Below are 17,763 nucleotides of genomic sequence, written 5' to 3'. Positions count from 1 at the left end.
CTCTTATCTCTGCTCTCTCTGCCCTCTCTGCTCTCTGTGCTCTCTCTCTCTGTGCTCTCTCTCTCTGTGCTCTCTCTCTCTGTGCTCTCTCTCTCTGTGCTTTCTCTCTCTGCTCTCTCTCTCTGCTCTCTCTGCCCTCTCTTCTCGCTCTCTCTGCTCTCTCTCTTTTCTTTCCCTCTGCTCTCTCTGCTCTCTCTGTTCTCTGCTCTCTCTGCTCTCTCTCTGCTCTCTGTTCTCCGCTCTCTCTCTGCTCTCTCTGTTCTCTGCTCTCCCTCTCTGCTCTCTGTTCTCTCTGCTCTCTCTGCTCTCTGCCCTCTCTGCTCTCTCTCTCAGCCTGCTATCTGCTCTCTCTCTGCTCTCTCAGCCTGCTCTCTGCTCTCTCTCTCAGCCTGCTATCTGCTCTCTCTCTGCTCTCTGCTTTTCCTGCTCTCTATGCTCTCTGTTCTCTCTGCTCTCTCTCTGCTCCCTCTCTGCTCTCTCTCTGCTCTCTGCTCTCTCTCTCTGCTCTCTCTCTGCTCTATGCTCTCTATTCTCTCTGCTCTCTATCTCTCTGCTCCCTCTGTACTCTCTCTCTGCTCTCTCGCTCTGCTCTCTGCTTTTGCTGCTCTCTCTTTCTCACTCTCTGCTCTCTCTTTCTCACTCTCTGCTCTCTCTCTCTCTTTGCTCTCTGCTCTCTCTCTGCTATCTCTCTCTGCTCTCAATGCTCTCTGCTCTGCTGCTCTCTCTCTTATCTCTGCTCTCACTCTGCCCTCTCTGCTCTCTCTGCTCTCTCTGCCCTCTATGCTCTCTCTGCCCTCTTTCTTCTCACTCTCTGCTCTCTTCTCACTCTCTCTCTGCTCTCTCTCTGCTCTCTCTCTCTGCTCTCTCTCTCTGCTCTCTCTCTGCTCTTTCTCTCTCTGTTCTCTCTCTCTGCTCTCTCTCCCTCTGCTCTCTCTCTCTCTGTTCTCTCTCTCTGCTCTCTCTCCATCTGCTCTCTCTCTCTCTGCTCTCTTCTCACTCTCTGCTCTCTTCTCACTCTCTGCTCTCTCTCTGCTCTCTCTGATCTCTGCTCTCTCTGTGTTCTCTGCTCTCTCTCCCTCTGCTCTCTCTGCTCTCTTCTCACTTTCTGTTCTCTGCTCTCTGCTCTCTCTGCCCTCTCTTCTCTCTCTGCCCTCTGTCACTCTCTAGTCTCTCTCTGCTCTCTCAGCCTGCTCTCTGCCTCTCTCTCACAGCTGTCTCTCTGTGTTCTCTGCTCTATCTGCTCTGCTCTCTGCACTCTCTCTCTCTCTGCTCTCTCTGCCCTCTGCTCTCTCTGTCTTCTCTCTCTCTCACAGCTCTCTCTCTCTGTTTTCTGCTCTCTCTCTGCCATCTCTGTCCTCTGCTCTCTCTACTGTCTGCTCTCCTCTCTCCCTCTCTACTCTCTCTCTCTGCGCTCTCTCTCTGCACTCTCTCTCGCTCTCTGCAATCTTTCTGCTCTCTCTCCATCTGCTCTCTCTGCTCTCTTCTCTGTTCTCTGCCCTCTCTCTGTTCTCTGCTCTCTCTGCTCTCTTCCCTCTCTCTGCTCTCTTTCTCCCTCTGCTCTCTTTCTCCCTCTGCTCTCTGCTCTCTCTCTCCCTCTCCCTCTGCTCTCTGCTCTCTGCTCTCTGCTCTCTCTCTCTGTCTCTCTGCTCTCTGCTCTCTCTCGCTCTCTGCTCTCTCTCCCCCAATCTCTCTTGCTTTTTATATCTTAACAGGGGTGCAGTTTGGACAATCACCACTTGATGGCAGTGTTAAACCAGAAGTGATGAAAACAACATCACTGCATCGAGAGAGAGTCTAATATACTGATATACAGTGCATTCAGAAAGTATTCACACCCCTAAAACTGGCCTGTCACTAAAACTGGCCTGTCACAAAAACTGGCCTGTCACTAAAGCTGGCCTGTCACTAAAGCTGGCCTGTCACTAAAACGGGCCTGTCACTAAAACGGGCCTGTTACTACAACGGGCCTGTCACTAAAACGGGCCTGTCACTAAAACGGGCCTGTTACTAAAACGGTCCTGTCACTAAAACGGGCCTGTCACTAAAACGGGCCTGTTACTAAAACGGGCCTGTCACTAAAACGGGCCTGTCACTAAAACGGGCCTGTCACTAAAACTGGCCTGTCACTACAACGGGCCTGTCACTACAACGGGCCTGTCACTACAACTGGCCTGTCACTAAAACTGGAAGAAAGGAAAGGTCACATGTACATTAGTTTATTATAGGGAACATGGTAAAATATACAACAGGATATATAGACTGTGTTCCCTATAATAAAATAAACAACAGGATATATAGACTGTGTTCCCTACAATAAAATATACAACAGGATATATAGACTGTGTTCCCTATAATAAAATATACAACAGGATATATAGACTGTGTTCCCTATAATAAAATATACAACAGGATATATAGACTGTGTTCCCTATAATAAAATATACAGCAGGATATATAGACTGTGTTCCCTATAATAAAATATACAACAGGATATATAGACTGTGTTCCCTATAATAAAATATACAACAGGATATATAGACTGTGTTCCCTATAATAAAATATACAACAGGATATATAGACTGTGTTCCCTATAATAAAATATACAACAGGATATATAGACTGTGTTCCCTATAATAAAATATGCAACAGGATATATAGACTTTGTTCCCTATAATAAAATATACAACAGGATATATAGACTGTGTTCCCTATAATAAAATATACAACAGGATATATAGACTGTGTTCCCTATAATAAAATATACAACAGGATATATAGACTGTGTTCCCTATAATAAAATATACAACAGGATATATAGACTGTGTTCCCTATAATAAAATATACAACAGGATATATAGACTGTGTTCCCTATAATAAAATATACAACAGGATATATAGACTGTGTTCCCTATAATAAAATATACAACAGGATATAGACTGTGTTCCCTATAATAAAATATACAACAGGATATATAGACTGTGTTCCCTATAATAAAATATACAACAGGATACATAGACTGTGTTCCCTATAATAAAATATACAACAGGATACATAGACTGTGTTCCCTATAATAAAATATACAACAGGATACATAGACTGTGTTCCCTATAATAAAATATACAACAGGATACATAGACTGTGTTCCCTATAATAAAATATACAACAGGATATATAGACTGTGTTCCCTATAATAAAATATACAACAGGATATATAGACTGTGTTCCCTATAATAAAATATACAACAGGATATATAGACTGTGTTCCCTATAATAAAATATACAACAGGATATATAGACTGTGTTCCCTATAAATATACAACAGGATATATAGACTGTGTTCCCTATAATAAATATACAACAGGATATATAGACTGTGTTCCCTATAATAAAATATACAACAGGATATATAGACTGTGTTCCCTATAATAAAATATACAACAGGATATATAGACTGTGTTCCCTATAATAAAATATACAACAGGATATATAGACTGTGTTCCCTATAATAAAATATACAACAGGATATATAGACTGTGTTCCCTATAATAAAATATACAACAGGATATATAGACTGTGTTCCCTATAATAAAATATACAACAGGATATATAGACTGTTCCCTATAATAAAATATACAACAGGATACATAGACTGTGTTCCCTATAATAAAATATACAACAGGATATATAGACTGTGTTCCCTATAATAAAATATACAACAGGATACATAGACTGTGTTCCCTATAATAAAATATACAACAGGATACATAGACTGTGTTCCCTATAATAAAATATACAACAGGGTACATAAACTGTGTTCCCTATAATAAAATATACAACAGGGTACATAGACTGTGTTCCCTATAATAAAATATACAACAGGATATATAGACTGTGTTCCCTATAATAAAATATACAACAGGATATATAGACTGTGTTCCCTATAATAAAATATACAACAGGATATATAGACTATGTTCCCTATAATAAAATATACAACAGGATATATAGACTGTGTTCCCTATAATAAAATATACAACAGGATACATAGACTGTGTTCCCTATAATAAAATATACAACAGGATACATAGACTGTGTTCCCTATAATAAAATATACAACAGGATATATAGACTGTGTTCCCTATAATAAAATATACAACTGGATACATAGACTGTGTTCCCTATAATAAAATATACAACAGGATATATAGACTGTGTTCCCTATAATAAAATATACAACAGGATACATAAACTGTGTTCCCTATAATAAAATATACCACAGGATATATAGACTGTGTTCCCTATAATAAAATATACAACAGGATATATAGACTGTGTTCCCTATAATAAAATATACAACAGGATATATAGACTGTGTTCCCTATAATAAAATATACAACAGGATACATAAACTTTGTTCCCTATAATAAAATATACCACAGGATATATAGACTGTGTTCCCTATAATAAAATATACCACAGGATATATAGACTGTGTTCCCTATAATAAAATATACAACAGGATACATAAACTGTGTTCCCTATAATAAAATATACAACAGGATATTTAGACTGTGTTCCGTATAATAAAATATACAACAGGTTATATAGACTGTGTTCCCTATAATAAAATATACAACAGGATATATAGACTGTGTTCCCTACAACATTTCAAGATTTTTTTAATTTAATTTAATTTAACCTTTATTTAACCAGGAAGGGCTCATTGAGATTTAAAATCTCTTTTTCAAGAGCGTCCTGGCCAAGATAGGCAGCGCCAAGTCATTACAAAAATTACAGACAAACAACATGAAAAACTACAAGTAATCTAGTAAAAACCATAGAATTAACAAAGAATATAACAAAATCAAAAACAGCAAATTAAAAACATTGACAGGTCAGGGAATCAGTCTCCAGATCATTCATCCGTGATTTAAAAATACCAATCGGGACAAGTTCATCCAGTTTAAAAGTATTTTGTAAGGCATTCCAAGACGATGGCGCAGAGTACATGAAAGCCCTTTTACCAAATTCAGTTCGGATAAAGTCCCGCGAACGAAGAGAGTACCCACCACATTTCTGAACAATAAAAATGCCCAAATAAAAAGGTAGTAAACCCAAAATGGCTTTGTAAATAAAAGTATACCAGATAGCAGTTAGTTCAGTTTGATCTTATTAAAGACAGCTGTATATTATTTTTTAGGACCCCAAAATATTCTATGTTCACGCCCACTTTTTTTGCACTATGTTTGAAGGCTGTCAACTTCTTCTCAGGAGGAGAACATAGTGCAAAAAAAGTGGGCGTGAACATAGAATATTTTGGGGTCCAAAAAAATAATATACAGCTGTCTTTAATAAGATCAAACTGAACTAACTGCTATCTTGAAATGTTGAAAAAGTGTTTTTAAATAGCTCAGTCTTATCACTCAATATGAGTCAAAATCTGTCACTTCCAGCAGTGCTCATTTTGTCAAAAATGAAAAAATGAAAAAAATAACAACTCACAGCTGTGTTAATAGACCCAACTCAAACATCTGCTATCTTGAAATGTCCAAAAAAGGTATTTAAATGGGCCTACCAGACATCTTCTTGAGAGAAGATAAGGTCAGGGACTCCTGACTGACTCTCCGTCATGTTGAAATAGGTTCTCCTGTCTTACTTTCTGTCATGTTGAGATTGGTTTCCCTGTCTTACTTTCTGTCGTGTTGAGATGGGTTAGTTCTTCTTGAGAGAACTAACCCAAAATTTGTCGAACTAACCCAAAATGAGTCGAAAGGCTAAGGGATTCTCTTCCTGAGAAGAAGCTGACAGCCTTCAAACAGAGCAAAAAAAGTGGTCTCAAACAATATGTCAAAATGAATTAAAAAATGATACAGCTGTCTTTAGTTCAGTTTGATCTTATTAACTGCTATCTTGAAATGTTGAAAAAGTGTTTTTAAATAGGCATCCTATCATTTGAAAATTAGTTGAAAGGCTAAGTGATTCTCCTCCTCAGGTTACTACTCTGGCCCATAAAATAGAATATGCATATTATAAGTAGATTTGGATAGAAAATACTCTGAAGTTTCTAAAACTGTTTGAATGGTGTCTGTGAGTATAACAGAACTCATATGGCAGGCAAAAAAAACTGAGAAAAAATTGAATCAGGAAGTGGGAGAAATTCGAAATGTAGTTTTTCTTTTGAATCACCTTGAAAAAACTACAAAGACATCGTAGGTGCAACGTAAATCCTGACTCTTCCATTGGCTGTCAACAATCTTTAGGAACTTCTTTCATTCCGTCATCTGTTACCGGGCAGAAAATTCTGTCTCGTTCAATCCCTGGCCAATCAGAGAAAAGGTGTCTTATGACGCGCATCCACGTGACTTAGCTGTTGTTTTTATTTGTTCTTGTATGACTGAATACCTACAGCCCCGTTGTTAAATTATCCCCATTTGACGTTAAAAAATACCATAAAGGATTGATTGGAAACATCGTTTGACGTGTTTCTACAAACGGTAATGGAATTTTTTGGCCATTTCGTCTACGGATTTGCGTCCACGCCACATTGGCATGGTAACATGTAGTTCTGGACGGGTCAACAAAACGGACCTATTTTGGACATAAATGATGGACTTTTGCAGAACAAATGAACATTTTTCTTGTGGAAGTGGGAGCCCATCCGAGTGCATTCCGCCAGAAGATCAGCAAAAGGTAAGTAAATATTTCCAACATATTGTTAGAGATTTGTCGACGCCGTGGTTGAAGGCTAACTGTATAGCTTAGCATTGAAGGCTAAATTCTGGACTCAGAATATTGAACAATGTTGCTTTTTCCGTAACGTTATTTTTGAAATCTGACAAAGTGGTTGCATAAAGGAGTAGATGATCTCTAATTCTTTAAATAATTGTTGTATTTATTTTTTTCAACGTTTTATGAGTTCTTCCGTAAATTAAATGTGTCTTTTCACCGGATGTTATGGGGAGAAAACATTTTCTGAACGTCACGCGCCAATGTAGAAATTGTTTTTTTTGGATGTAAATATAAACTTGATCGAACAAAAAATGCATGTATTGTCTAACATGATGTCCTAGGAGTGTCATCTGATTCAGATTGTCAAAGGTTTGTGCTTAATTTTAGCTGAATATCTGGTTTTGTGATGGCTATCGTGCTTGGAAAATGGCTTTTTAATTTCTTTTGTTGCTGAGATGCTAAAATAATCTGTTTTTCTTTCACCGTAAAGCCTTTTTGAAATAAGACAATGTGATTGGATTAACGAATAGAGTATCTTTAAAATGCCATATAATACTTGCATTTTAATTTTGAGATTATTTGGATATGGTACTTTATCAGTGTTTACAGTCATACCAACATGATGTATATGATACTTTATCAGTGTTTACAGTCATACCAACATGATGTATATGAAACTTTATCAGTGTTTACAGTCATACCAACATGATGTATATGATACTTTATCAGTGTTTACAGTCATACCAACATGATGTATATGATACTTTATCAGTGTTTACAGTCATACCAACATGATGTATATGATACTTTATCAGTGTTTACAGTCATACCAACATGATGTATATGATACTTTATCAGTGTTTACAGTCATACCAACATGATGTATATGATACTTTATCAGTGTTTACAGTCATACCAACATGATGTATATGATGCTTTATCAGTGTTTACAGTCATACCATGAAATGATCAGTTAACCTCTAGACTAGAAACACAGACAAATCACTTCAGGATGAAGTCCAATAGATGTCGCTGTTGCACTGTAGTAGTGGGGGGGGAACAGGAAGTTCCTGTAGGCGCACACCATTCTTTAGAATAAGGAAAACGCAAGAACTGTGCTGTCCTTTTCTCTTTATTACTACAGTCTGAGGTCGGTAACGTCAACAGTGAGGACAATCCCAGCCTGCCACTCTCCTTCCACACTGAGTCCAAACCTACAGTCACTGGGTCCTGATTGTGACAGTGGAGCCCAGTTTGCACTGCAGGATCCAGAGATGGAATCAGTGAAGCTGGAAGACTGCAGTCAAACACTGGAGCTGAATGTCAACATTAAAGAAGAAGAGGAGGAGGAGATTGTCTCAACATGGTCTCCATTCTCTACATCCAGAGAGCAACAGCAGGAAGATCACAGAGCTAAGAGGTCTCACCACTGCCCACATTGTGAGGAGATTTTCCCAATTCTATCAAAGCTAAAAATACACCTTAAAACACACACTGGAGAGAATCTGTATCCCTGTAATGACTGTGGGAAGAGATTCACAACATCAAGGTCTCTGACAGTTCATCAGAGAATACACACAGGAGAGAAGCCTTACTCCTGCTCTGACTGTGGAAAGTGTTTCTCTTGACTGGGCGACTTAAAAACACATGAACTTATACATACTGGAGTGAAGCCTTACTCCTGCTCTGATTGTGTAAAATGCTTCACAACATCAACTGACCTAAAAGTTCACCAGAGAACACACACGGTAGAGAAGCCTTACTCCTGCTCTGACTGTGGAAAGAGTTTCTCTCGACTGGCCCAGTTAAAAAGACACCAAGGTAATCATAAAGGAGAGAAGCATTATCACTGATCTGACTGTAGATTTTGTTTTTTATCAACAGCTGAGCTAAAAGGGTCATCAGAGAACACACAGAGGAGAGAAGCCTTACTTCTTCTCTTAATGTGGCAAGAGTTTCTCCCGATTGGGAAATGTAAAAACACACCAACGGATACACACTTGAGAGAAGCCTTACAGATTGGTGTCTTTTTAAATGGCCCAATGTATACATAAAGGAGAGAAGTCTCATCAGTTTTCTCAGACCAGCTAAGATTAGTCACTCCACTTAATTCTCATCCTATAAAATAATTGGCAACTTTGAATTGGATCAAATGAAGACAGCGTAGAACACTCTTGTAATCCTGTTGTTTCTCACTGTGAGAACCGTGCAGAAAAAAGGGAGCATTCTAGAATGTTAGTCTCTCTTCTCTTTACTGATCAGCACCTTGTTGATATTGAGATCTTCGATTTGCAATGATGGTTGAATATCCTCTGTGAGGCGTCTCACAATGGAGTCTGATGGTTGACTGGGTGATACTGCTTCCCTCTGTAGTTTTCTGTGGGAATGAGCTTGTATTCACAACATATACTGAGTGTACAAAACATTAAGGACACCTGCTCTTTCCATAACATAGACTGTTTCTGTACAGCACTTTGTGACATCGGCTGATGTAAAAAGGGCTTTAGAAATACATTTGATGATTTGATTGGTCTCCTGTACTATGTTTCCCACCAGCTCCTCTGTCAGAAACAACTTGAAGCACTCTGCCTCAGATGGAAATGGACTCCAGACTGGGACTCATCAAAACAAACAGCAGGGCCAGGAGGGGTGAAATGACTGGCGGCCTTCCAGCTACCACAGAACTCCTGTGGTCTGCCTCCATCACCACCAGCATCTTCAAAGGGACCTGGTACTTGGTCAGTGGACAAGGGACAAGGGAACCTCAGATTCAGGGTTCTCAATGGCTACAAGGTTGGGGGGGGGAAGCTCCTCACTGTCAGAATCTGATTCCTGACTTTCAGACTCATTGTCAGAATTGTAAAAAAAAATCTCCAGAATTTCCAGATTTGTGAGTTGTCTCCTTTTGAAAGACATTGCTAATGCTACAGCTTAGCTCACTAGCTACATACATAAACAACAACACTGAATGGCTCAGAGTGAGAGGGGACGTGATTGACTGCCGGCATGCGTCACTTGTATCAATAAATCACCATCAGAAAATGTTTTGTGAGGTAATTATTTGTGTATTTACTGTTTTATTCACATGTTTTCAATTCTGGGTAACAAATCATGCATTCCGATTCTTGCATAGATTGTAATGGGCACATATTATGTGTGTAAAATACTTATTTGAAGGTTATACTGATTATGATGAGCTAAGCTTATTCCAGCTATGTGTATGGAGCCATGTTTGTTGACATACAATGCATTCTGGGTTTCACGTAATCATCCGTTTGACCAAAGATGTTATAACTACATTTTTTCCGGTTAGGATGATTGTTTTGTGCTATATATATATATATATATATATATATATATATATATATATATATATATATATATATATATATATATATATATATTAAATGAGCGTTCTAAATGAGTGTTCTAAATGAGTGTTCTAAAAGAGGGTTATAAAAGAGGGTTATAAATGAGGGTTATAAAAGAGGGTTCTAAATGAGGGTTCTAAATGAGGGTTGTAAATGAGTGTTCCAAATGAGCGTTCTAAATGAGCGTTGTAAATGAGGGTTCTAAACGAGTGTTCTAAACAAATGTTCTAAACGAGTGTTCTAAAAGAGCGTTGTAAATGAGGATTCTAAATGAGTGTTCTAAATGAGCGTTCTAAATTATCGTTCTAAATGAGGGTTCTAAATGAGTGTTCTAAACGAGCGTTGTAAATGAGGGTTCTAAATGAGGGTTCTAAATGAGTGTTCTAAAATGAGCATTCTAAAAGAGCGTTCTAAATGAGCGTTGTAAATGAGGGTTCTAAATGAGTGTTCTAAATGAGCGTTGTAAATGAGCATTGTAAATGAAGGTTCTAAATGAGTGTTCTAAAAAGAGCGTTCTAAATGAGCGTTGTAAATGAGGGTTGTAAAAGAGGGTTCTAAATGAGGGTTGTAAATGAGGGTTCTAAAAGAGTGTTAGGCTATATAGTGCACTGTTTGACCAAGGTCCACATTTAATTGTAGTGCACAACTTAGTGTTCTAATCACACGGCGCTTCAGGGACCACTGTAGAACGATCACACCCCGTGTGACAGGCAGACAGGTTAGGTGTTACTGAACAGACAGACCACTGTAGAACGTATGAATTGAACAGTATGAATAATAACAATGGCTGGGCTGATGGGCAGTTCAGTGAGTTGGAGCCTTTGATTGCCCTGCCTCTGTATTACTGAATGAAAGAGAGCCCAGCCCTGAAATGAATCACCCTGATGATCCTCTGACCTCAACATAACAATGACGTAGGCCACCACCTTGGATGGACAATCAATGCAAGGTGTTAATCTCATCTCCCGAATGATCAATTTAACACAACTTTAAACCCAGGGTTTTTTCTTGTTTCGATATTTAAATGTTGAAAAGGGTTGTGCCTATCTGAGTGTGTATATAATGGCCTTCTCCAGAGAAGTCATTCTCAATAGAACTTTATACTGAGAGAGAACACACTTCCAAGGAGCTGATTTTGGATTGTTACCTTTGCTGTATTCTGAAAACATTTCGTTGAGAAATTACTTGGAGCAAGATGGCATCTGCTACTGGTTCAAGGTAAGATATCTCTTGATTCATTCAATGTATATATTACTGTAATTGTCTTGCTGTTAATAAAAATGTTATTAGTAGTTCTGCCAGACTTAGGAAGGTTGGAATTAGGGCAGCAGGCAATGTATTCCTATTGGAAGAGATTTAAAGGTCAAGGCTGCACCCTGTTTTAACTCTTAACTGTATTGTTGGTTTAAGAGCTTGTATTCAGCATTTTACAGTAAGGTCACCTGTTGTATTTGGCACATGTGACAAATTTAAATTTGTTTGGTAATAATGTTTTGTGTGTTTTTTTCCAGGACGGTCTCAATGAAGTGTGGCAACCCAGACAGGGTTTGGCCACGAACCCAGAAGGAGGGGCTAAGACCCATGTAGACAAACTAACGGACCGATTGGTCCTGTTCTCCGCTAAACTCCTCCCCCTCTTGTATGGAGCTGGCCAATAGGATCGCAGGGTGAAGTCGATAGGCCGTTCCAGGTTACAGCCAGGGCTGTTGCCCTGATAGAAACACACGATTCCCCTCTCAGATAGACATGTTTGTTCTACGTTCCATATTTTTATCTGAACGTTTCTAAAACGTTTTGTCCTGCTGAACGCATCCCCCTCCCAGGGTTCTCTGAACTACCCGCTGGGAAGGCTTCTCCTCCAGCCCTGCTTTAACACGCCTGGTTCAGATACTCTTCACCGGGACCGTGGTTGAGTTAGAGCAGGGACGGAGCTAAACCCTGCAGTTGAATTAGGATGTTACGTCTGTCTGTCTGTCTGTCTGTCTGTCTGTTCAGTAACACCTCCTAACCCTAACCTGTCTGTCTGTCTGTCTGTCTGTTCAGTAACACCTCCTAACCTGTCTGTCTGTCTGTCTGTCTGTCTGTCTGTCTGTCTGGTCAGTAACACCTCCTAACCCTAACCTGTCTGTCTGTCTGTTCAGTAACACCTCCTAACCTGTCTGTCTGTCTGTCTGTCTGTCTGTCTCTCTAGTAACACCTCCTAACCCTAACCTGTCTGTCTGTAGGAGACTGGGAGTAGATCTGGGGGAGACTGACGTCTACCAGGATTCTAATGGAGGTGAGGAAGAGGAGGAGGATGATGGTGGTAGTGATGGTTCTGTGTGACCCCTGACCTCTTGTCTCCATAGAAACGCGTATCCAGATCCAGGAGTCGGTCAGAGGGAGAGACCTTTATACTGGATACACCGGATGTACACCGTTTAGGTTATAATGGATACACCGGGTCTACACCGTTAGTTTATACTGGATACACCGGGTGTACACCGTTTAGTTTAATACTGGATACACCGGGTGCACACCGTTTAGTTAATACTGGATACACCGGGTGTACAGAGGAGGTAGGCCTACACTACCCACAACCCCCTCCTACTGCAGTACTACACTTCAGGACTATGACCTGATCCTATATCATAATGAATCAGATTACATGGAGAGGGGGGACCTGATCCTAGATCATAATGAATCAGATTACATGGAGAGGGGGGACCTGATCCTAGATCATAATGAATCAGATTACATGGAGAGGGGGGGACCTGATCCTAGATCATAATGATTGATTACATGGAGAGGAGGGGACCTGATCCTAGATCATAATGAATCGGATTACATGGAGAGGAGGGACCTGATCCTAGATCATAATGAATCAGATTACATGGAGAGGGACCTGATCCTAGATCATAATGAATCAATTACATGGAGAGGGGGGACCTGATCCTAGATCATAATGAATCAGATTACATTGAGAGGGGGGGACCTGATCCTAGATCATAATGAATCAGATTACATGGAGAGGAGGGACCTGATCCTATATCATAATGAATCAGATTACATGGAGAGGGGGGTTATGAGAGAACCCCCACATTACTAGCTTCTCTTTATTCAACCTGCCATCTACCCACCTGGGGACTGAGGGTAATGAGAGAACCCCCACATCACTAGCTTCTCTTTATTCAACCTGCCATCTACCCACCTGGGGACTGAGGGTTATGAGAAAACCCCCACATCACTAGCTTCTCTTTATTCAACCTGCCATCTACCCACCTGGGGACTGAGGGTTATGAGAGAACCCCCACATCACTAGCTTCTCTTTATTCAACCTGCCATCTACCCACCTGGGGACTGAGGGTTATGAGAGAACCCCCACATCACTAGCTTCTCTTTATTCAACCTGCCATCTACCCACCTGGGGACTGAGGGTTATGAGAGAACCCCCACATCACTAGCTTGCATGTTCTGCAGCCTTAGATACGGAGGGGACGACAGGGAGGCAGGTTGTCATTTATTGTCATGAATCTTGCCCTGGAGGCAGTTCAGCAAAGTATTCACTAGCTGGCACAGGCACAAAGTAATACAATCCGATTTTAATCCTAACCTCAACCCTAACCACACTGCTAATCCTTCCCTTAAATTAAGACCATAAAACAACATTTTACACAGCCAATTCTGACTTTGCAGCTGACATATCTAGAGGAAATCGCACAGATCTGCCTCCAGGTCAAGATTCATGACAAACGTCAACATGAGACAGGGAGAAGCAATGAAAAAATCAATAATGAAATTGTTTTCACAATTAAAATGATTTTTCTTGTTTCAAGTAATGTTTTATTATGAAAAGTACAATATAACCATGTATACTTGTACAACTATGGAGCGTATGTCCACATACAATTGTACAAATGTGTTTTTCCAACATAAGACAAGAAATGATCACATTGGTATTTTAACAGTGCTATTGTAAGAGTTTAAATGTTTAAACAGAGGATACATCTAAAACAGGATAAAACAAGTGCAGTATGTTGTGAGAATGTTACTTTAACGTCGACTCATAATGTCACACTATAACTTCATGGGAGTCTTGTGGAAAGACTGCATGTTGTTTTGGGTGGATTGAGTGACGTCTTCATCAACATTTTGCAGAATATTCCGGTAATATTTTCACCTCTTGTCGGCTGCAGACATTCATAAGAAGTTCCAGTAGTTTATTTGCCATTTGCAGGTATTAAAAGTAATACATACATTGTAATTCCTTGTTGGATCTCTCTCACATACAGGACAGTACATACCAGAGGAGGCTGCTGAGGGGAGGACGGCTCATAATAATGTCTGGAACAGAGTGAATGAAATGGAACACATGGAAACCACGTGTTTGATACCATTCCACCTATTCCACTCCAGCCATTACAAGCCTGTCCTCCCTAAATAAGGTCCCACCAACCTCCTGTGGTACAAACACAAACAGTAAAATTTATCATAAAAAAATGCAAAGTGGTAAAAGATCAGAAAATATTACAAGCCTGTCATGTGAGTGTCCAGTGTGTATTTGTCCATTGTGTGTGTGTGTGTGTGTGTGTTCAGTGTGTGTGTGTGTGTGTGTGTTCAGCGTGTGTGTGTGTGTGTGTGTTCAGCGTGTGTGTGTGTTCAGCGTGTGTGTGTCAGTGTATGTGTGTCCAGTGAGTGTGTGTGCCCAATGTGTGTGTGTGTTTGTCCAGTGTGTGTGTGTCCAGTGTGTTTGTATGTCCGTTTGAGTGTCTAGTGTGTTTTCCCAGTGTTTGTGTGTATGTGTGTCTGTCCAGTTTGAGTGGGTGGCCAGCGTGTGTGTGTGTCCAGTGTGTGTGTGTCCAGTGTGTGTGTGTGTGTGTATGTGCCCAGTGTGTGTGTGTGTGTCCAGTGTGTATGTGTGTCCAGTGTGTATGTGTGTCCAGTGTCTGTGTTCAGTGTGTGTGTGTTCAGTGTGTGTGTGTGTGTGTGTGTGTGTGTTTCAGTGTGTGTGTGTGTGTGTGTTTCAGTGTGTGTGTGTGTGTGTGTGTGTGTGTGTGTGTGTCCAGTGTGTGTGTCCAGTGTGTGTATGTGTGTGTCCCGTGTCTGTGTTCAGTGTGTGTGTGTTCAGTGTGTGTGTGTGTATGTCCAGAGTGTGTGTGTGTGTGCGTGCAGTGTGTGTGTGTCCAGTGTCTGTGTTCAGTGTGTGTGTGTGTGTGTGTTCAGTGTGTCTGTGTGTTTCAGTGTGTGTGTGTGTGTTTCAGTGTGTGTGTGTGTGTCCGTCCAGTGTGTTCAGTGTGTGTGTCCAGTGTGTGTGTGTGTGTTCAGTGTGTGTGTGTGTGTGTGTGTGTGTTCAGTGTGTGTGTGTGTGTGAGTGTGTGCCCAGTGTGTGTGTGTGTGTGTTCAGTGTGTGTGTGTGTGTGTGTGTCCAGTGTGTGTGTGTGTGTCCAGTGTCTGTGTGTGTGTGTTGAGTGTGTGTCCTGTGTCTGTGTTCAGTGTGTGTTTATATGTGTGTCCAGTGTTTGTTTGTGTGTGTGTGTGTGTGTGTCCGGTGTGTGTGTGTGTGAGTATGTGCCCATTGTGTGTGTGTTTGTGTTCAGTGTGTGTTCAGTGTGTGTGTGTGTGTGTCAAGTGTGTGTGTGTTCAGTGTGTGTGTGTGTGTGTGTCCAGTGTTCAGTGTGTTGAGTGTGTGTGTGTTCAGTGTGTGTTTATGTGGGTGTCCACTTTTTGTCCAGTGTGTGTGTGTGTGTCCAGAATGTGTGTGTGTGTCCATTTTGTGTAAGTCCAGTTTATGTCCAGTTTGTGTGTGTGTGTCCATTTTGTGTCCAGTGTGTGTGTGTGTGTCCATTTTGTTTCCAGTGTGTGTGTGTCCATTTTGTTTCCAGTGTGTGTGTGTGTGGTGTGTGTGTGTGTTCAGTGTATGTTTATGTGTGTGTGTCCAGTTTGTGTCCAGTGTGTTTGTGTTCAGTGTGTGTGTGTGTGTGTGTGTGTGTGTGTGTGTGTGTCCAGTGTGTGTGTCCAGAATGTGTGTGTGTGTGTCCAGTGTACGTGTTCTGTGTGTGTGTGTGTGTGTTGAGTGTGTGTGTTGAGTGTATGTGTGTCCAGTGTGTGTGTGTGTCCAGTGTGTGTGTGTGTCCAGTGTGTGTTTGTGTGTGTTGAGTGTATGTGTGTCCAGTGTGTGTCCAGTGTGTGTGTGTCCAGTGTGTGTGTGTGTGTGTGTGTGTGTGTCCAGTGTGTGTGTGTGTGTCTAGTGTGTGTGTGTCCAGTGTGTGTGTCCAGTGTGTGTGTGTGGTCCAGTGTGTGTGTGTGTGTCCAGTGTGTGTGTGTGTCCAGTGTGTGTGTGTGTGTGTGTGTGTCCAGTGTGTGTGTGTGTCCAGTGTGTGTGTGTGTGTGTGTGTGTCCAGTGTGTGTCTGTCCATTTTGTTTCCAGTGTGTGTGTGTCCAGTGTGTGTGTGTCCAGTGTGTGTGTGTCCAGTGTGTGTGTGTCCAGTGTGTGTCCAGTGTGTCCAGTGTGTGTCCTGTGTGTGTCCTGTGTGTGTCCAGTGTGTCTGTCCAGTGTGTGTGTGTGTGTGTCCAGTGTGTGTGTGTCCAGTGTGTGTCCGTGTGTGTGTCCAGTGTGTGTCCAGTGTGTGTCCAGTGTGTGTCCAGTGTGTGTGTGTGTGTGTCCAGTGTGTGTGTGTGTGTGTCCAGTGTGTGTGTGTCCAGTGTGTGTGTGTCCAGTGTGTGTGTGTGTGTCCAGTGTGTGTGTGTGTGTGTGTTGTGTGTGTGTCCAGTGGTGTGTGTGTCCAGTGTGTGTGTGTGTGTGTCCAGTGTGTGTGTGTGTGTGCAGTGTGTGTGTGTGTGTGTAGTGTGTGTGTGTGCAGTGTGTGTGTGTGTGTGTGTCCAGTGTGTCCAGTGTGTGTGTGTGTCCAGTGTGTGTGTGTGTCCAGTGTGTGTGTGTGTCCAGTGTGTCCAGTGTGTGTGTGTGTCCAGTGTCTGTGTTCAGTGTGTGTGTGTGTGTGTGTTCAGTGTGTCTGTGTGTTTCAGTGTGTGTGTGTGTGTGTGTGTGTCCGTCCAGTGTGTTCAGTGTGTGTGTTCAGTGTGTGTGTGTGTGTTCAGTGTGTGTGTTCAGTGTGTGTGTGTGTGTTTGTGTGTGAGTGTGTGTGTGTGTGTGTGTCCAGTGTGTGTGTGTGTGTCCAGTGTCTGTGTGTGTGTGTTGACTGTGTGTCCTGTGTCTGTGTTCAGTGTGTGTTTATATGTGTGTCCAGTGTTTGTTTGTGTGTGTGTGTGTGTGTCCGGTGTGTGTGTGTGTGTGAGTATGTGCCCATTGTGTGTGTGTTTGTGTTCAGTGTGTGTTCAGTGTGTGTGTGTGTGTGTCAAGTGTGTGTGTGTTCAGTGTGTGTGTGTGTGTGTGTGTGTCCAGTGTTCAGTGTGTGTTGAGTGTGTGTGTGTTCAGTGTGTGTTTATGTGGGTGTCCACTTTTTGTCCAGTGTGTGTGTGTGTGTCCAGAATGTGTGTGTGTGTCCATTTTGTGTAAGTCCAGTTTATGTCCAGTTTGTGTGTGTGTGTCCATTTTGTGTCCAGTGTGTGTGTGTGTGTCCATTTTGTTTCCAGTGTGTGTGTGTCCATTTTGTTTCCAGTGTGTGTGTGTGTGTGGTGTGTGTGTGTGTTCAGTGTATGTTTATGTGTGTGTGTCCAGTTTGTGTC

At 41.3% G+C, this 17,763-nt stretch overlaps 1 protein-coding gene and 1 long non-coding RNA gene across 2 annotated transcripts in view; one reads left to right on the top strand and one right to left on the bottom strand.

Annotated features, from left to right (window-relative positions):
• The window catches only part of LOC115149597 (NACHT, LRR and PYD domains-containing protein 12-like), a gene marked incomplete at both ends in the record, with an annotated part of 397,095 nt that overhangs the window by 12,218 nt on the left and 367,114 nt on the right, over positions 1–17,763 (top strand). The gene's annotated exons all lie outside the window — the stretch shown is intronic.
• On the bottom strand, positions 11,580–12,286 carry LOC115148395 (uncharacterized). Its single transcript, XR_003866655.1, has 2 exons — positions 12,257–12,286; positions 11,580–12,088 (listed from the first exon to the last, which is right to left on the bottom strand). It is a non-coding gene; the product is annotated as an uncharacterized LOC115148395 (long non-coding RNA).

The sequence above is a fragment of the Salmo trutta genome, chromosome 15 (assembly GCF_901001165.1).
Source record: "Salmo trutta chromosome 15, fSalTru1.1, whole genome shotgun sequence".
Taxonomy (NCBI): Eukaryota; Metazoa; Chordata; class Actinopteri; order Salmoniformes; family Salmonidae; genus Salmo; species Salmo trutta.
This window is presented reverse-complemented; position numbering and strand designations above follow the sequence as displayed.